The following is a 21,034-nucleotide window of genomic DNA, read 5'->3' on the forward strand; positions in this document are numbered from 1 at the left end:
CAAAAAATTTGGTTTGGAGGATCAACACAGCTGGACATCGCCGGGATTGGAAAAACGACGCACAGGGGAAGGAGCCTGCTCTATTTCAAGTAGAGCAGGCTCAATTAGAAAGTGGAGCAGGCTCTACTTTGTGGTAGAGCCGGCTCTACTTGGTAGTGGAGGCGGCTCCACTTTGTGTGGAGCCGGCTCATTCAACGGTTTTCAGTTTTTCGCTTTTTCAGTGATGGTTTTGGCTACGGGTTTTAGAATTTGGTGTTTTCAGATGCGATTAGGAACTATGAAGGGATGTTCCAGTAGCATCTAAGTCGTATTAAAATTTTGAGGGTGTGTTAATACATAATAAATTACAAAGAGGTCGGTAGTTTTAAACCGTTGTATTTTCAAGTGAACTTGTGGACTGTTTTGGGGGCAGAGGATTTTAAGTGCATAACCCTATGAGTTGCAATTTTGTCTGGGAATGATAATATTGTTTAATCATGTTTCTGTGACTTAAATTAAGCATATTAGATTACAGAATGATTATAATCGGAATAAGTGTCAGTAAGTCACTTTTAAGGAAGTTTACATGGTTAAGATTTTGCAGACGATTCAAGTTGTTAAATTCTAAGTTAGCAATTGAATTAGGGGTTTATGGTTAAATCATGTAACAATGGTATGAGTTTAAACAGGTCAGTTTATATAAATTCTGTTATCATATAATCAGAAGTTAGTTGATGTTTACAAAGAGTTCTTTATATCAACTTATTGGATGTTGTGGAGTTGGTATCAATAAGCATGTTAATTCTATTATTATTATTATGCTTGTTGTGAGTTACAGGGTGATTATGTTTATTCTCTGCATTTAAAACTTGTTAGAGAATCAGGTACTGGATGTATTGAACAAGCATGCTAGTTAAACATTCTTGTTATGCTTGTGATTGGATATGTTGATATTGATATGCTATGCCGTTATACATATATTTTCAATACTGAATGGATGGTTTGTATGCACCGGTATGGGACGGTGACATACTAGGGGGATTAGCTCAAACGAACCCTAAGTCCTACCTACTCTGGATTAAGGGATGGATTAACTACAAAGGTTAAGTCCTACCTGTGTTTTGTGTTAGATCACTAAATAGTTGAGTGACACTTTGGTTTGAAACGGAATTTAAATATATTTTATGGTGCCACGATATGAGCCTGAGACTCAGAGTCGTTGGCTAGAGATCGTATATGCATTGGGATGCATAGCTGGCTATGATGGTTGTATGTGTACCCTGCTAGGTCTAGGTAGTCATGCCCACCTTGGGTGCGTTTTTGCATGGTGCCTACTAGTCAGGTTGAGACAGGCCTGTAGTCTAGTGAGAGTCCTGTAGTGTGATTATATATATATGTATCTACGGACTATTTAGTTATTGTTGGATTGGTTAGGATGTACATGTGTATCGGGTCTCTGCTTGGGTAATAGTAGTATAGAACTTGCTAGTGGGCCTGACCCACTTATTATTTTTCAGGTGTTGGATGGTTGAGGTCTTAGAGCTTGTTCGAGCTGAGCAGAGACGATCTTTCATTCTACCGACGATGTAGGACTTCTTTCCTGATATTCGATTTGGGCTTTTATCTTCAGTTATTTATTTTCGCTCGGTTTGGATTTTTATTAGGGGTCCACTGGAGATGGATTCCCGAGTTCCAAACTTATGAAGTTTGGATTGTCAGAGTTAAAATATTTATATTTGAGGATTTTTAATTTAGTATTCCTTCAGCTTATTATTATTTCTTAAATTCATTTTGTATTCTGTGTTCGATTCAATATTAATTGTTTGATATCCTTCGGATCTGTGCTCGGACTTGATCACCCGTGGCTCTAGAATCGAGGGGTATCACATATCGCCCGGATTAAAACCGTACTCTTGGGATCACTTTAGGGCTACTAACCCATGGGTACCTTACCCTAGTGCGCACTATAGTATGGGGAGCTCTCTATCTCCCGTACAAGATCCAAGTCCTAGCCATGTTAATTCGATTATTTGTTTAACAACTCTTGAACAATTAAATTATTCCAATGTAAGGATGCAAGTTCGTTAACTACATTAATGAAGCTAAGTTGCAACAAGTTATGATACATGCTAAAAAGTTAAAAGCCCCACGAAATATACGTCCAAAACATTAGAACACTAAGTAGAAATTAATTAACCTAATCAATTAATCTCTCTAAAAATCAAAGTTGTCCAAATATTCTCGAAATAACATATGTGAATGTCCATTTCATGGTGATTACAAATATCACATCAATTTCACAAATTGAGCAAGATATCATCATGTATAATTTAATTAATTTAAAATTAATTAAATCTCTAGATTTCCAAGGTTGTTCAAATGATCCCAAATTAATATATATCAAGGATTAAGTAATGGCCATGCCGTATACCAAGTCAAAAATGGAAAACAAGCATGGTACAATTAAGTAGAATTTAAATCAAATTTATACCAATTTCTAGAACTTGAACCAAAGCAAGTATACAAGTTTTATAAGCATCAATAACATGCAAGATAACAAGAAATAAACTATAACACCCCCTACCTCAATTTGAGATGAAAATCTCAAATCCCCACCGAAAGAAAAGTGCTCCGAATCCGACGATATCGAAGGGTTTTGTCGGGGATAACACGGTGAACAAGAATCCCAAGGAAGCCCCATGAAAATCACAACTTGACATCAAACCCAAACTCAAAAAATGGTCAGAAATGGGTTCTAATAAGGGGGTAAAGGTGCGCGTCGTCAAGACGAGCATTAAACGCGAAGGTACGACGATGTTTTAACAAAAGGAAGGAGCTCAAAAGAAGAGAGAGAAGGTGGCCGCCCCATGGTCTTCCATGGATGCTGGCCAAAGAGAGGAAGAAGAAGAAAAAAAGTGATTTTTTTACTTTAAGACTTTCTATTTATAGGAAAACCCTAAAAGTATCCCGCAAGGGTCCCGCCGAGTCTGGAAAAGTGGAATTTGACCAAACACACTCAAATGGCAAAACTCCATGAATGAAAAAGAACCGAAATGAGAAAATATGAACAACATAGGAAACGGTGTTGAAAACTGAGTCCCGAGCAAAGAGATATGCCCCAAACAAGTTTGGCAGCAACCGGGGCAAAAAATCCTTAAAACTGGGGAAAACGACAGGAAGAGAATTCCAAGAGTTCATGACTCAATGAAATATGAAAATGAATCCCACACGATGATCAAAGCTCAAAATGAGACATTTTTGCAATAACTTTCGTTAATTACACAATGGCCCCTCCAAAAAGTGAAAACTGCACAACTGGCCTAGAATAAAAATATCTTCCAAAAATATTTTCTTAAAAACCCCTAAAATAAAATATCTTCAAAAGATATTTATGAAAAACACCCCAAGAAAAGAAAAAGATTTTGAAGAACTGTGCATCCATGCCCCTATAGACATCAGGAGCAACCAGAGTACTTTTCTACAAAAGTAATGATACGTATTTCGTGGAAACCACTTAGGATGGAGATACGTGAAGTCAAAAACAACTCCGAGCATGAAAAGTGAGGTTATGCCAAAAAGTGACAAACGGGGAAAAGACAGAATAGGGAAAAGGACGAAAAGTAAATAGTGTCTGAAAAGTGAAAATGTGAAAATGACCCGGTCCTTAAAGGAAGCTGTCAATCCAAACAAAAGAGTCTCATAAACCATTTCTGAGCACTCATGATGACACTAAGTGACGAGAAATAGAACTCGGAAAAGAAAATTAAACGGAAAAAAATTATTCGTAAAATTTTAAGAAAAAAGGGAAAGGGAGGAAAATGACCGGGTGATTACAGTAAGTCTTTAAATCCTCCTTTTGTTCCATCGAATCTTAATCTTGAGTCAATTGTGCACAATCCAAGGGGTAGGGGCAATTCAAGTGAATCCATTGCATCAATGGACGACCATATTGAAGACCTTGGTTATATAGACCAACAAGGCATTCTCTGTCTTAGTGTGCAACAATATGATAATATGCAAGTTCCATTAGGCATGCCTAGACCTTTTGCTCCACAACCATAAGGTGAAGTTCCAATTAGAATGCCTAGGCCATTCTTTGCGCCACCTCCACCACCTAATGTCCAAGCTAATAATAGAGCTCATGTAGAGCCACAAATTACAAATCCTACCCGTGCTTTGAAAGATCACTATGTGCCTAATGAGTATAATGCACCCACATGCATTCAACTTCCTCAATTTGGGGCACATCATAATATGCGAATGTACCAAATGGATAGGTGAAAGTAGTTTTCTCTTGATCCTTAGGATCAATGGTCACATGATTATAGCCGGAATATCCGTCTAAGAAATAGTAATATCTCTGGCCAGCCCACTACTCTAGGATCTGATCAACGAATGGTAATAGAAAATGATTATTTCTAGTAACAGAGTTAAGTTTCTGGTAATTAATACACATATGCCATCCAGTGGTGGTGCGTTGTGAAACTAATTTTCCCTCGGAATTCTCATCTACTGTAATATTTGACTTTTTAGGTACTACCTGAGTAGGACTTACCCACTTGCTATCTAAGATGGGGTACATTATTCCTACATCTAACAATTTCACCACTTCCTTCATAACTGTAACGCCCCTAGTTTTTCTAGCAAGTGCATCATATAATGAACTGAAGTTTGATCCAATAACAGTTCCCAAATATGAAAGCAAAAATAGAAATCAAGTCTCTAGAGATGCAATACATCTCTAAGACACCAAAATGACCTTCCATTAGGCCACGAAACTCAACGAGAACAAACGCGGAAAAAAAAGATCAAAAATAGACTAAGTAAGCCCCCAAGGGCAAAATGGTCTTTTCCACACAGAATCAAAGTCTAGGAAGATGTACGTGATCCCTAAGACACAATCATGACTTGCCATGAAGTCATAGAAACTAAAAAAAAAAAAAAAAAACAAAAAAAAAACAAAGCGGAAGCGACGTTTTAAAAACGAACAAGTTTAGCCCTAGGGGAAAAATGGTAATTTCTAGAAATATTTTGCTGCTACCAAGCACACCATTGGATAGAAAACGAAAAATTAATAAACTTAGGTTTAAGAATCATTTGATTCAGAGTCCGGATGAGGAAGAATGGACAAAACGAAAACGAACGTTGTCGTGGCCATGAAAAGGGGCACCAAGGCACCCCATGCACGCGCGGAGGCCTACTGTGCTAGTGCGCTGTGTGCGCGTGACACCTGCTTGACAGCAGGTGCTGACAGCAGCCCCATTTACTAATTTTGCTAAAATAGAGAGCTTTTTGGACCCTTAAATGAATTTTTTTGGAAAAACATAAAGAAGAAACCCCCATCAAGTTTTCTAGCTGACCATGTCAAAATAAAATTTTAATTTTGATGTAAAATACCCAAAATACCCTTATGCTCAGTTTTGACAAAAAACCTAAAAACGGAATTGCTTCAAGTGTTCATTTGACTGAAAATGAAGTTGTGTACTAAAATAATTGTGCACACAAACGTAATAAATGTTTTAAAGTGTGCAGGAATGGTCCGCGGCCCCCAAATATGCCTGATGCAAAATACGACTTATCAAACCTAAAATTTGCCTAAAATGAGTTTTAAAAGTAAACTTTGAAACCAAAATACATAGATGCAAATGAAACGGTGTTTGGCTCTTGGTCACACCTCAAATATATTAAAAGAGCCTAATTAGTTTGCTTTGGCACACTTTGCACCATCCAAATTGAAAATGACAACTTAAAATTTCATATTTTCTTATTTTTCAATAATTAAACATGAAACTTAAAATACTTAAAAGAAGCAACTTAAAAGTAAATAGCCCTTAGCCTCATTACATACACATCAAATACATTCCAAAGGTGCACTTATGTGCACCTTACATAATTAAAACTGAATATACATGTTTTGACATATATAACCAAAAATAAGGCATTTCATGCTAACAAGTGCATAAATGAAGTACTTCAAATTTACAAGACAACCAAGAAGTATTGTGAATCCCGAAACATGATTCCCATACCTATAAAATATCCCAACAATGAGGGTGAGCAATCAAAGTTACTTATAGGAAGATGAACATCCATAGACCTAATGTTTTACAGTTTATTAAGTTAATAGAAATTGTTCCATGTGGTTTATTCCACCTAACGTCAAGGTCCAAAGTGAGACTCAAGGAGCATCCTAAGCTACCTTAAAGCATGTCTAGCACAAATCACAATATTTATGTAAGTAAACAACATAGGAGCATACGATATAACACAGCAAGGTATAGATTATCATAGTTATCAACTTGAAATCTAAAATACGAAAACAACTAAAGTGGTTCATGCCACCTAACGATTATGTTCCAAATGACTCTATAGGATCATTCCTAAGCTACATTCGAACAATTTAGCATAAACCACAATATTTATGCAATTTTAATAACATTAAAACACCTAATATATCGCATCAAGATATAAATTATCAAAGTTATCAACTTATAATTTGAAATGCGAAATTAACAAAGTGAATATATTTAACAAAATTGGAACATCCGAAATAGCGCAACAAGGTAATAATCCTTAAAGCTATCAACTTGAAATTTAAATTGCGAAATCAACAAAGTGAATATATTTAACAAAATTGGAACATCCAAAATAGCGCAACAAGGTAATAATCCTTAAGCTATCAACCTGAAATTTAAATTGTAAAATCAACAAAGGTAGATACTTGGATATCCTATCGAGTTAGGCCGACGTTAATGTATCACTTTTGGGTTACTAGCTCGTGGGTACCCTCCCTTAAGTGCACACTATAAAGTAGGAAGAACACATATTTTCCATACTAAAGCCTTACTCTAGCCATAGTCAAGACAAATGACATTGCAAGTTTCCCAAATCAACAAATTATGCATCAAAAGTTTATATCCTGTAATGACCCAGTTATTTTCCTCCCTTTCCTTTTTCTCAAATTTTACGGATAAATTTTTTTCGTTTAATTTTCTTTTCCGAGTTCTATTTCTCCACGCTTAGTGTTGTCTCGAGTGCTCAGAACTAGTTTCCTAGAATCTTTCCTTTAGATTGACAACTTCCTTTAAGGACCGAGTTATTTCCACATTTTCACTTTTTGGATACTATTCACTTTTCGTCCTTTTCCCTATTTTGTCTTTTCCCCATTTGTCACTTTTTGGCACAACCTCACCTTCCATGCTCAGAGTTGGTTTTTGACTCCACGTATCTTCATTCTAAGTGGTTTCCACGATATACGTATCTTTACTTTTGTAGTAAAGTACTCTGGTTGCTCCCAATGTCCATAGGGGTATGGATGCATAGTTTTTCAGAATCTTTTTCTTTTCTTAGGGTGTTTTTCATAAATATCTTTTGAAAATATTTTATTTTAGGGGTTTTTAAGAAAATATTTTTGGAAGATATTTTCATTCTGGGTCATTAGTGCAGTTTTCAGTTTTTGGAGGGGCCATGTGCAATTAATGAAAGTTATTACAAAAATGCCTCATTTTGAGCCTGGATCCTTGTACAGGATTCATTTTCATATTTGTTGAGTTGTGTGCTCTTACAATTTCCTTCAGGTCGTTTTTCTCCAATTTTAGGGTTTCTAGCTCTAGTTGCCACCAAATTTGTTTGGGGCATATCTCTCTACTCGGGACTCAATTTTCAACGTCGTTTCTTTTTTTGTTCATATTTTCTCATTTTGGTTCTTTTTTGTTCATGAAGTTTTGCCGTTTGAGTGCGTCTGCTTAAATTCCACTTTGCCGGGCACTTTTAGGGTTTTCCTATAAATAGGGGGTTATAAATTAAAAAGTCATCTTCCCCTCTCTTCATGCAAGACCAGAAGATTCCATGGTAGCCTAAGGGGGGCTGCCACCCTTCTTATCTCAATTAAACCTTCTTCCCTTTGTTAAAAATTCATAGTGTCTTTGCGTTTTGTGTTTGTCTTGACTATGTGCATCTTTCCCCCTTATTAGAACCCATTTTTGGCCAATTTTTGAGTTCAGATTTGAGGTCAAGTTAGGATTTTGGTAGGTCCTCTTTGGATTTTAATGTTCACGGCATTGTCCCCGGCAAAACCCCAAAGTATTGTCGGATTCAGAGCCGTTTCATTTTGGTGGCTTTCGAAATTTTCATCTCAAACTGAGGTAGGGGATGTCTTAGGCTTTTATTTATGTTGTATTGATGATTTTATAAGCTTATACCACTTGTATGCATGTTTTGTATTAATCCTAGAATTTAATTTAATTATTTTCCTTGTATAGGATTTAATTCTCAAGGATGTGTATAACTTAGAATTAAAGTATAGCATGCTAGTAAATTTGGCCTTGGTATGGTTGTTGACATATATTAAATTTGGGTCATTTGAATACGAATTGCAACTTTTATTTAATATTTTTCTTTTGTGAAAGATTAATTCCAATGGTCGTACCTTGCATGAAATTAACTTGTGATAGGTTATTACATTAAGTCTTGGCATGCTCTTTAACATACTTTAATTTTAGAGCAATTGGATGAGTATGAAAATCTAGAGATTTTAATTAAATGAATTAATTAAAATCGATTTAAGGGTTCCATTGGCTTAATTGAGTTTTAAACTTGATATTTGAAATGACTAGGACTTGTTTACTAGCATATATTAATTTGGGACCATTTGAAGTTGCTTTAGAAGTTAGAGATTTAATTATCATGATTTAATTCAATTCTACTTTGTTGTTCCATTGGCTTAATTAAGATTTTGAATGGATGTATGTAATGGCCATGCAATGTTATTTAACATGTGTTAATTAGGGATCATTTGATTGAGATTTGAAACTTGGAGAAATTAATTAGTTGATTTAATTAATTTTCGTTTCTATAGCGTTAATAATTTAATCATGTGTTTGACAATGGTTATATGTTTAAATCATGATTTTGGACTTGTATTAGATTCATGAGTTTATGATTTCAATGTTGAGATATATTGTTATAGCATGTAATGAATCGCACACTGAATATTCGACATTTGTAGTGCCTTAGTAGTTGTGGACTTAGAGCATGTATTGTATATGTTTCCAAATTCGGTTGTGCATAGTAGATAGTTGATTATCTTGTATATACATGTTAATATTTACGTTGTTGCATAACTTATTGATTTTGGAAACTTGGGGATGTCGTTGTTTGACTACGGCTAGGATATGGTTCTTGTACAGGAGATTGTCTTTCTACAGTCTAGTGCGCGAGCTTTATAGGTATTTTCTTGCTCCATGATTAATGCATGTTGATAGCATTTCAAATGTTGTCATTTTGTTAAGAGTTTCATTTTTGGTTTTGCTATGAGACTAACAAAATATAAGTTTGGAGGTGTGATAAGTGCCGAATATTGCATATTCAAGCACCCTTTTTTGCATTAGTTAAGTCCATTAGTTAATTATACTGTATACTTTAGCTTTAATTTCATGCTTTTGTCCATTTTCAGGTTGGTTCCCTAAAGAGAATCAAAAGTGATGCTTTGATAAGTTTTGAAGATCAAAGTATGCCATTACCGGGGACATTCATTTTAGTTAAGTTAATGATCCGTCGAACTCATGATGATCTATGCAAAAAGTTCCAAGAAGAAGAATCATATCAATGGTCCGCGCTAAGAACAGTCATGAGCAAAAAGTTCAGAGCATGAGTTTTAAGGTGCGGGCGCCGGCCAGAAACCCACGGGCGCCTGCCAAAATGGGCCGAGACTTCATGCATCTGTGGGCACCGGCCGAAAACCCGCAGGAGCCCGCCAATGTGGCCAGAAACTTGCAGGCACCAGCCTTGCTCCTGCGGGCACACGCTAATCTGCAGACAAGTGGGTATAGGTATACATTGTTTCCTTCAAGGCTATCCCCTTGACCCATTGTGTGGTACTGATTTCTCCTAGGGTTGTTGAGCCATGAAAATAGAGGGAAAATGAGGATATTTTTGGCTAGATAAGGAGCTTGAGGCTTGTATTATTAAGGATCTCACTTTTGGAAGGTTTTTATAGAGAATAATATTGTGAGCTTGAGTTTTGTGAGTCTTGGAGACCATGGGTGCAAAAATGGAGTTGAAGATGATCTCCTCTCCTTCATTCCTTGCTCCTATGGGTAACTAACTCCCTATCTAAGGAGGTGATGAAGCCCTCTCTAGAGCATACCATGGTAGTTCATAATCTAGAGCACTTTATATTTTGGTAATAGATCTTAATTCTATAAATGATCATGTTGATTTTATTATCTTGTCTATGGATTTTATTGCTTTATAATTGTATTACTTTCATTTTCATAGTGACAATGGAAATGAGATTATGAAAAGGTTATTATTGGCATGTATATGAGAAGTTTGTTAGTCCATGGCTTGGGGTTCTCCGTTGATGGATTTTTCTTGATTCTTATCTCTATGTGCTTCTACCATGGTGATTGAGGAGTTTGGTAGTCCCTAGCTTAGTGAGTGTGTCATGGCTACACCCTAATTTAGGTAGTTCAAGCATGTGGAACTTTGAGGGACTATACTTAAGTCTTGATCCTATGAACTTCTTGAAGATAATGTAGCAATCTCATATTGCTACATATCATTGCCGTGTACCAAAATTATTTCCCAAGTTAATAGTAACTTAACATGTTAATAGGGTAGGTAGTGAATTCACTTCCCTAGGCTTCTCTATATTATCTCCATCTCTTCAATTCCTTGCAATTATTGTTGTATGCAATTTTAATTCCTAATTCTAGTGACAAACCAAACCAAAACTCTATTCTTTCTTCATCAAACTAAGTGATTTCCAAGACCTTGGTTGCCATAAACTAGCAATCCCAGTTGTTCGACTTACCCATCCAACAGCCCTATTTTACAATGATTTGTGCTATTGCAAAGGGTTGATTATTATTGATAGTCAACGAGACCCATCAGAACTCTCAAGCTGTGCTGCCGGAACTGACCTCCTCCTAGGTAGAACCTGCCCATCAGAGAGATTCATCTCATCATCTATGGCCTCATCATCAACCACCTTAGTAGTAACTTCTATATAACCCTCATCTCTATACTCCACTGCATTTCAGCAACTCGCTGACATATGTGTCCACACCTGATTCCATTCCTTCATTCTAAACAGAGTAGATTCAGCATAAGACACCTCTTTCCTATCCACCATAAAACCTTGTAGCTCTAATAGCCTGGTAATTATTTATAGAAAAGGTAGATTATTGGTAGGAACATTCTTATACAGTCCAATCTCGGACCAAAACTCCACTAGCTAGCAGAAAATCTTCCAAGGAAACGAATACTAATGCTCAAATTGAATAGCATAGAGTGCCTGAAGAAAGTCCGTATTCTGAATATTCTTATTCCTAAGAGGATGAACATTAGCAGAGATAATGGAATCCAAAATCCATAACCTCTTTGGAATTTTAGCTTTGATAGTACTACTATGCTTTCTTCTGGCAAACCTTCTATCACACAACTTTTGAATCAAGTTTTCTGCAATTAGTACCCCAGGGAAAGGTGTGAAATTAGGACAACTACGCCTCTCTTCAACCACCGGAGGAAGTTTGTCATAACATTCTAAAGCTATAGCAATAGCACAAGGATTAACAATCAACTTAAGCCCATCTATTATAATTCTTAACTCCCAAGGGTCGTCCTTGCTATAAGCAAGATTGAGATAAAACAACCGAACCAGGCGAGGATAAGCAATCTTAGTAACAGGAACCATAAGATGCAAAAGTTGCCTATAACTAAAAGACTTCATAGCCGTGCGAGGATCAGTGATGAACGCCTCATAATCAAAGGTTGCTTCATAAGAAATTGGAATTGCCTTCCAATCACTTGGCAAAAAATTTTTAGTCACCCTGGCACGCTTAGAAGGAGCAAGACGAACCATCCCAACTTTTAATTAATAATAACCTCTAAGAAATTGCTCAAAATCACCAAAAATCTTCTATTTATGCAATCTGGAAACAAAGGCTCGAGCTTAACCGTCCAAGCTCGAGCTTGAACCAATGCTCGAGCTTCAAATTGCAGAGCTCGAGCTCTACCTGAAACTACACCAGAATAAATCTCAAAAATCAACACAGAGCCTAACCCAAGAGTCCTTTACACAATTAGTATATGTAGATAACTCATGAAAACTCAAAATAATTATGCATCCAAAAGAAATTCCATGCTCTCCTAATCCAGATCTAGAACTTCAACTAACTAAGAAGGAAGCAATGGAAAGAATATAAGGATGAGGATTGTTACCAGATTGGTCTCTAGAAATCTGGAAAGAGAATGTCAAGCATCATGGTATATTAATATAGAAGAAACTTTGAGAGAAGAGAGAAAGAGTTGTATGAGAGAACAGAAGAAGAAAAGAAGGAAAACTCAGGCTTTTAAAACTTTTAAAACCCAGGGCTCGAGCTTTAGAATCTGAGAGCTCGAGCCGCTAAAAAAAACCCTTAAGTTAGCGATGATAGAGGGCTCAAGCTTAGCATGGGCAAGATCGGGCTTTTGATAGCTAATGCTCGAGCTTCAGAATGAAAGCTCAAGCTTTGAGACAAATTTTTGGATTTTTTCTATTTTTTTCAATTTTATTTCTTTTTCTTATTTAACTTAAACCTAAACTAAACTAGAAATAAAATACCAATAAAAATTAACTAAAACCTAAAAATTAAATCAAAAATAACAATGAAAAGAAATTACAGTACAACATACAATTGCTAAGTTTAACGTCGATAGCTCGACGAAAACTAACCTCTCTAGTCCAAGTAAATGGGATCATGAAGTTCTACTACCTCCACTATGCCTCTCTGCACACTACCCCCAATGTAGGGTTTAAGTCTCTGTCCATTGACTTTAGACACTTATCCAATCTTGCAGTCTTATATTTCTATTGCACCATAAGGTGTAACAGAAATAACCATATATGGACCCTCCCAACGTGATTTAAACTTTCTAAAAAAAAGTTTCAGTCGTGCATTAAACAACCAAAACTTCTGCCCGAGCTCAAAAGTCTTACGCAAGATATACTTGTCATGAAATGCCTTAATATTAGATTTATAAACCTTAGCACTCCCATAAGCATCATTATGTAATTCTTCAAGCTCAGTTAGTTGACGCTTCCGATTAGAACCAGTAGAGTTCATATCAAAATTGAGCTTTTTTATGGCCCAGAGAGCTCAATGCTCTAATTCTATAAGAAGATGACACCCTTTACCATAAACGAGACGGTAAGGTGACATACCAATCGGAGTCTTAAAAGCTGTATGGTAAACCCACAAAGCATCATTTAGTCTAAAAGACCAATCCTCACGGTCTGGCTTAACCATTTTTTCAAGAATTCTCTTAATCTCTCGATTAGATATTTCAACTTGGCCACTCATTTGGGGATGATAGGGAGTGGCAACTTTATCAGTGATGGAGTATTTTTGTACTAAAGTACGGAGTACCTATTACAGAAATGAGCACCCCCGTCACTAATAATAGCTCGTGGCATACTAAACCGACTAAAAATGTTTGTTTGAATGAACTCAACCACAACTTCGTGATCGGCAGTTCTAGTAGCCACTGTCTCTAACTATTTAGACATATAGTCAAGAGCCATAAATATATACTCTTTTTTATTTGATTAAACAAAAAGACCCATAAAATCAATACCCCATACATCAAAAACCTCAATGACTAAGATCGGAGTTAAGGGTATCATGTTTCTTCTAGAAATCAATCCTAACTGCTGACATCTAAGGCATGACCTGCAAAATAAATATGCATCTCAAAAGAGTGAAGGCTAAAAGAAACCACACTGAAGAATTTTAGTTGCAGTTTTCTTTACACTGAAATGACCTCCACAAGCCGAGGTATGACAAAAGGTCAGAATACTATGAAACTCACTCTCAGGAACACATCTATGAATGATTTGGTTGGCATAATACTTGAGGAGCTGGGGATCTTCCCAATAGTATATCTTAATCTGAGAGAAGAATCGATCTTTTTCCTGTTTTGAGCAAGACATAGGAATTTTGCCTATTGCGAGATAATTCACAATATCAGCAAACCAAGGTAAATCCCTATGAGAAACCCCAAACAGTTGTTCATCCAAAAAGGAATCACGAACTGAAAGTGAAGTTGAGGTATCCTCAATCAGAATTCTAGAAAGATGGTCAGCTACCACATTGTCTGACCCTTTCTTATGCCAGATCTCATAATCAAACTTTTGTAGTAAGAGGATCCATCGAATCAAATGGGCTTTGGTTTCCTTTTTGGAAAGAAGATGTTTCAAAGTAGAATGATCAGAATAGACTACTACTTCGTAAACTAACAGATACGATCTAAATTTGTCCAAAGCAAAGACAAGTGCAAACAACTCTTTTTCAGTAATGGTATAATTCAATTGTGCATCTGAAAGAGTTTTGCTCATATAGTGGATAACATGAGGAAGTTTATCTACTTGTTATCCTAATACAGCGCCCATAACATAATCAAATGCGTCACACATGATCTCAAATAAAAGAGCCTAGTCTGGAGGATTTATGATAGAAGCTGAAGAAAGAAGAGAGCGAAGCTTATGGAATGCTTCTAAGCATGATCCATCAAAGACAAAAGAAGTGTCCTTTGTAAGTAGATTACACAAAGGATAAGAAATTTTGCTGAAATCTTTAATGAAACGTCGATAAAACCTGGCGTGCCCAAGAAGTGATTGCACTGCCCTTACGGAGATAGGTAGAGGCAAATTAAAGATCAAATCTACCTTGGCTCTACCAACTTCAATACCTTTCTCTGAAATGATATGTCCTAAAACAATCCCCTCTTAAACCATAAAATGGCTCTTCTCCCAACTAAGAATAAGATTTGTTTCCCTACAATGCTGAAGTACTAGGGACAGATGTTGGAGACAGTTCTCGAATGTGGATCCAAAAATAGAGAAGTCATCCATAAAGACCTTGAGAAACTTTTCAACCATGTCGGAAAAGATAGACATCATACACCTTTGGAATGTTACTCGCGCATTACATAATCCGAAAGGCATCCGTCTATATGCAAAAGTACCAAATTGACAAGTGAAAGTAGTTTTCTCTTAATCCTTAGGATCAATAGCCACATGATTATAGCCAAAATATCCATCTAAAAAGCAATAGCAGCTTTGGCTAGCTGACCGCTCTAGGATATGATCAATGAATCAAAATGGAAAATTATCTTTCCTAGTAGCGGAATTGAGTTTCTGGTAATCAATATACACACGCCATCCAGTGGTGGTGCGCTATGGAACTAATTCTCCATCGGCATTCTCAACTACTGTAATACCTGACTTTTTAGGTACTACCTGTGTAGGACTCACCCACTTACTATCTGAGATGGGGTAGATTAACCCCACATCTAGCAACTTCACAACTTCCTTCATAACCACCTCCTTCATATTTGGATTCAATCTTCTTTGGAGTTCCCGAGATGTTTGGGAATCCTCTTTCAAATGAATCTGATGCATGGAAATCGTGGGACTAATTCCTTTCAAATCAGCTACATTCCACCCAATAGCCTCTTTGTTTTGCTCAAGAACTTGTAAGAGACTACATTCTTGGGAACTTGTAAGATTGGAAGCAATGATCACTAGGAGGGTGTCATTTAAACCCAAGAAAACATACTTGAACTTGTCTGGAAGTGGCTTAAGCTCAAGCTTAGGTGGAGACTTTAAGGAAGGAATAGGCAGAGTACTAGAAAGTGGAGGAAGAGGCTCAAGTCTAGATTTCCATGGAGGAAAATCTATGATAGGAGTGGAGTTGAGCAATGAATTCACTTCAACTATTGAAGATTCGATATGGAAGTCTTCATAATTGAAGTGATTCAGACAAGCTTCTAAAGGATCCTTGGATAGAATAGTTAGGAGTGATTCCACAACCAACTCATCAATAACATCAAGGAAGAAGCATTCACTATCATCGTGGGGATGATGAATAGAATTAAAGATGTTAAGCTTGACTTTTATATTTCTAAAAGATAATTTTATGGCTCCAGTCTTACATTTAATGCAAGCATTTGTTGTGGCTAGAAAAGGACACCAAAGAATGAATGGAATATATTTCTTGGAATCGTGGACCAAATCTATATCAAGAACTAAGAAGTCGACCAAAAAATAGAACTTATCCACTTTTATGAGTACATCTTCAACAATACCTTGTGGTTGTCTGACAGAACGGTCAGCAAGCTGTAGAACAATAGACGTAGGTTTTAACTTTCCCAAACCTAACTTCTCATACACCGAGTAAGGAATAAGATTCACACTTGCTCTAAGATCAAGAAGTGCTCGCTCTATCACGTTGTTTCCAATGATGCAAGAAATTATAGGAGCACCAGGATCTTTAACCTTTAGAGGAGTGTTATACTTAAGAATAGCACTAACTTGCTCGGTGAGACAAATTTTCTTTAGAACTTGGCTTTTAGATTTTCTCTTAAGAGTGCATAAGTCCTTTAAAAATTTAAAGTAGGCTGGAATTTGCTTTATAACATCAAGCAGAGGCAGATTGATTTTAACCTGTTTAAAGACCTCCATCATATCTTAAATTTTGTCTCCTTGTTTACCAAAGTGGGAGGGTTCCTTAAGACAATCAGAATAAGGCGCTCTTGGCTGTCTTAAGGTTAGGAGCAGATGAAGAAGTGACTCTACCTTTGATGAGTGCTCAAATATGACGCATTTTAGCACCTAATAAGGGTATTTTAGTCCATTCATCTATCCTTATTTTCTCATTTTAGTACTTATTTGTATTTTTGTCTATTTCAGGTCAATAAGGTTCAAACGGGCTAAAAATGGTCCATTAAAGCCTTTTTGGAGTCAAGTAAAAGTTCCGAGAAGATCTCAAAAAAATTCGAAAAAAGGTCAAAAATGCTAAATTTTTGGATGCATCAAAGATTTCTTTGATCGATCGAAAATGTGCTGGCAGTAAGCTGTTTTATTCCCGCTCACCCGAACTCCACCTACCATATAGTTACGGGATTAGATATTTTAAATGCTTATTTTCTGACTTGTTCACTACTCTAAGGACCTTGTATAAAGGGGGAATTGGACCATTATGTAAAAAAAAATCTTTTGTCTTCAATTTTATTTTAATTTTACATTGTAATAGTTACTTTCTCTCTCTAGAAAAGTTAAAGATTAGGATTAGAAGAAAAGAGAAGAGTGGAGGCACCAAGAACACATCTCAACATCTACACGCACTCTCTCTCTAGAATTCAACAAAAAAAAAGAGGAAGAAGGTGGAGCCATGTTTGTTCTAAGATCACACCCACCTCCTCCATGATTGGCTACACTTCTCCTTGGGGCTTGGGTGAGCCCCAAGTTTGTAATCTAAACCTCTATCTCTTTCATACTTTTTGGGGAATAATATCTTATGATTAGTGTTTTAGCCTTGTGAATTTAATGAATCTTAGGTTCTCCTTTGATTTTTATGAATTAATTATTTCTATTGATTCTCTATGTGATTACATGTTGTCTTATGTATGATTATTTGGGAATTAATCTCTACACTAGTTTTTCTATATTAATTGCATGTCTATATGTGGTTGATTGAGAATCTAGTGATGGCTAGACATGATTTTTATTAGATGGGTTTATTAATTAATTTGATGGATTATGCTTATACTTGATGGGTTGTTCTACAATTTAATTCATGCTTGTAGGTAGGCAGACAATCTTTACTTGATTTAATATTCCATGGCTTATTATTACAAACTCTATGATTCTCTAGATTGATGTGTGCTATAATTGTGACTAGTTTAATGGGTCATGCTTAGGATTGTTTGCTTGTTCTACACTTAGTTTAATTGTCGGTGAGGTAGGCAATTCATTATTGAATTTGATGGTCATGCTTAATATTGCAATTTGTATTCGCATTTTGTTCGCAAATGTTTTCCCCAAATTAGTTAAAAGTGTGTCGTTTGGTGAACAAGCTTGGTGGCAATTCCAATGGACACCAAAACCTCACTTCTTATCTCTTAAATCCCTATCTCAACTTAGTTTATTTTAATTGCATTTTAATTAATTTTTTCCTAGAGTAATCAACCAACCAACGCTCCTTTGCAATCAATTGATACATTCGAGTTGAAATTAAATTCCAACACATACAATCCCTGCGGATGATCCCTGCTCACTATACTTCATTAGTAGTAGTAGTGGTTTTATAAATATAAATTTGAATTTTTAAGCTTCCGAAACCACAATCATATTTTCACCTTACGAAGCGACCTCTCGCAATACAAAGTTTGTTTTCTCAACACATAGAAAGGGGCTCGTCAATCAACTCCTGTTATGGATTATGGAATAGAATCTGAGGAAACATCATTGGGATGTGGATTATGAATGATAGGAACAATAGGAACCCTAAGCCTCTATTTTTCTTCATGTCCTTTTTTAACTTGATTATCAACCACTTTAACACTCCCCAATATAGTGATAGCCTGAACTTGCTCATGATCAACACCTGAGGAATTAGTTTCATCAATCATATAAGTCTGCCCTTTCGGGTTAGCTACTGGCTGACTAGGCAGATTTTTATCCTCTCTTCGAGATAGAGTACTTGTTATTTGCCCAACTTATGCCTCTAGCTTTGCTATGGCTTGAGAATGAGAATTTAGAAGTTGAGTATTGGCTTTAAGATCAACAAGAGCATTGAGTACTTGATCCTCAAAAGTAGAATTTCTAGGAGGAGGTGGAAGATTAGGAGTTTGAGTGGTTTGATTCCTAAACTGAGGTGGACGATAAACAGCAGATTAATTGAAAAAATTATTTTACGGCAGAGGGTTGGATGATTTTTGATATTGTCCCTATGATTGTGGAACAATGGTTCCTTGACTTTGATTACACCATGATAGATTATGATGACCTTTCCAGTCAGGATTATATTTAGAAGCATATGGATTATAAGCTGGTTTGGAGAATGAAGCATTCACTTGCTCCTATGGGATGCCAAATAATTGTCACATCATTGGGCAAGTGTCAGCAAAATGGGAAGGATCAGCACAGACTGAACAAACTTCCTTAGGCAAGGATGTTTGTGGATTAGCAACAAGAATATAGCCTGATGATAAGACTTGATCAAACCTACGGTTCAAAGCTTCTATTTGAGCGGCTAACTAACTAGATTTTTCTACCTCATAGAGTTTTTCAACCTTATGCATTGTATGTGAAGACCTAGACCTAGAGGAAGAATCATGTTCTATTGAATTCTCGCTTAAGGCCTTAAACAGTTCTCAAGCGTCAGCCGGACTCTTTCACATGAAAGCTCCATTACTGGATGCATCAACCATGTTCTAATGAGAATTAGAAAGACCATCATAGAAAATATGTACTTTGTGCCATTTAGCAATATCATGGTGTGGACACTTTGTTAGAAGATCATTATATCTTTCCCATGAATCATGGAACTGTTCTCCCGGGATTTGGGAAAATGCCATGACATCTCTTCTCATTTGTGAGGTTTTACCCACTGTATAGTACTTTTTCAAGAACTCCTGTCGCAACATGTCCCATGTAGATATGGAATTTGTTGGAAGGGACTGCAACCAAGTTCTTGCTTTGTCCTTGAGAAAGAATTGGAAAAGTCGCATCCTGAATGAATCATTGGTAAGAGTGGTCAACTTGGTAGTCGAACACAATTCCAAGAATACATTCAAGTGCGTATAATTAAGGATCTACTATTACAGACCCATGGAAAGTAGGAACCATTTGGATCATAGCAGGCTTAATCTCATAATGAGTTACAATAGCATCAGGGAAAACAAAGTACGAAGGGGAAGTATAAGTGGTTGGAATAAAATGATCCCTCAACTGTGGTTGTGGATGAACAAGTGGAACTCATTCTCCATTACCATTACCATTACCATTGCCATTACCCAGTGCATCACGATGATCATCCATGTTATCACAGGAACTTCATATCGAATTTAAATGCTTTTTAAGTTTTCTTAATTGACTAAGAATTGTCTCTATTTTAGGATTATGCACTAAAGGTTTTGACTGAGTATGGCGAGTTAACATGCACTAAATACACTAACCCTAATAGTAACAAAAATAAATTTTTCCAAGTAAAAGAAAACAGTAAAAACTCACAGAAGGTTTTATAAACCGAACCTTTTTATCCCTTAATTGTCTTTGTCCACACTACTAATTTCCTGCACTTGAAAAGAAAAAGAATTAAGGTGAGATATCAGAAAGTCCGAAGACTGGTAAACCAAAAAAAAAAACTAATTAAAAACTAAACAAATAAACAAATCTCCCCGGAAATGGTGCCAAAAATTGATGTGTGTTCAATTTATTACCACTCGCAATAGCACAAATCTTTGTAGGATAGTACTATATAGAGGGTGTCGATCCCACAGGAAGAGGAGTTTTATTTGCTTTATTTTTAACTAATATTTGGTTTACAGGTAACTGGTTGAATTGATTGATTTTGGTTGTCACGAACATAAAATAAAATTAAACTACATTAAACTAAAGTGATCAGAGAGAAAGAGGTCTTGGGGCTTTGACTTCACCACAAATTTCATACCATGGTTAACTATTTAAACTCTGGGGATTTAACAAATTATATTTCAAATGAATTGAGTTTTTAACAAAAGATGTTTTATAAATTGCAGTTAACTATAACCTATCTGGGGTTAGCAAAGATTATCCACCTACCTACTTTAACTAATTTGTAAATAATCCATCTTTCCTAAGCATAGATTATGAAAACATTCATTTATAAAAAACATTAAAACACCATTACATGATCTCCATTCTTATGTCCAGCAAGGCTCCGCTAGATACCATTCGGTAAGAATGGGTTGAGCCTAGTTAATGAATCAGTTATATCTAAGACAACGTAATAACAATTCAGTAACTATTAAAACTATAAATAACCAATCAAGTTGTCTTAATTGCTCATAATCATGTAATCAAGAAATATAATATATATTAAAAATACCCAAGAGTTAAAACAATCAAACCATAGTAATCAGATGGGTTACATTAGTGCCCTAAGAGAGGAATTAGTTACTCATGACGATGCAAAATATCATCTGTGTTGTTATCATCTTCATCATCACGGACGACACTTCTCTTCTC

The sequence above is a fragment of the Cornus florida genome, unplaced genomic scaffold, assembly GCF_030987335.1.
Source record: "Cornus florida cultivar Cherokee Brave unplaced genomic scaffold, ASM3098733v1 CherokeeBrave_3.0.0_Hap2_Chr09, whole genome shotgun sequence".
In the NCBI taxonomy this organism is placed as follows: domain Eukaryota; kingdom Viridiplantae; phylum Streptophyta; class Magnoliopsida; order Cornales; family Cornaceae; genus Cornus; species Cornus florida.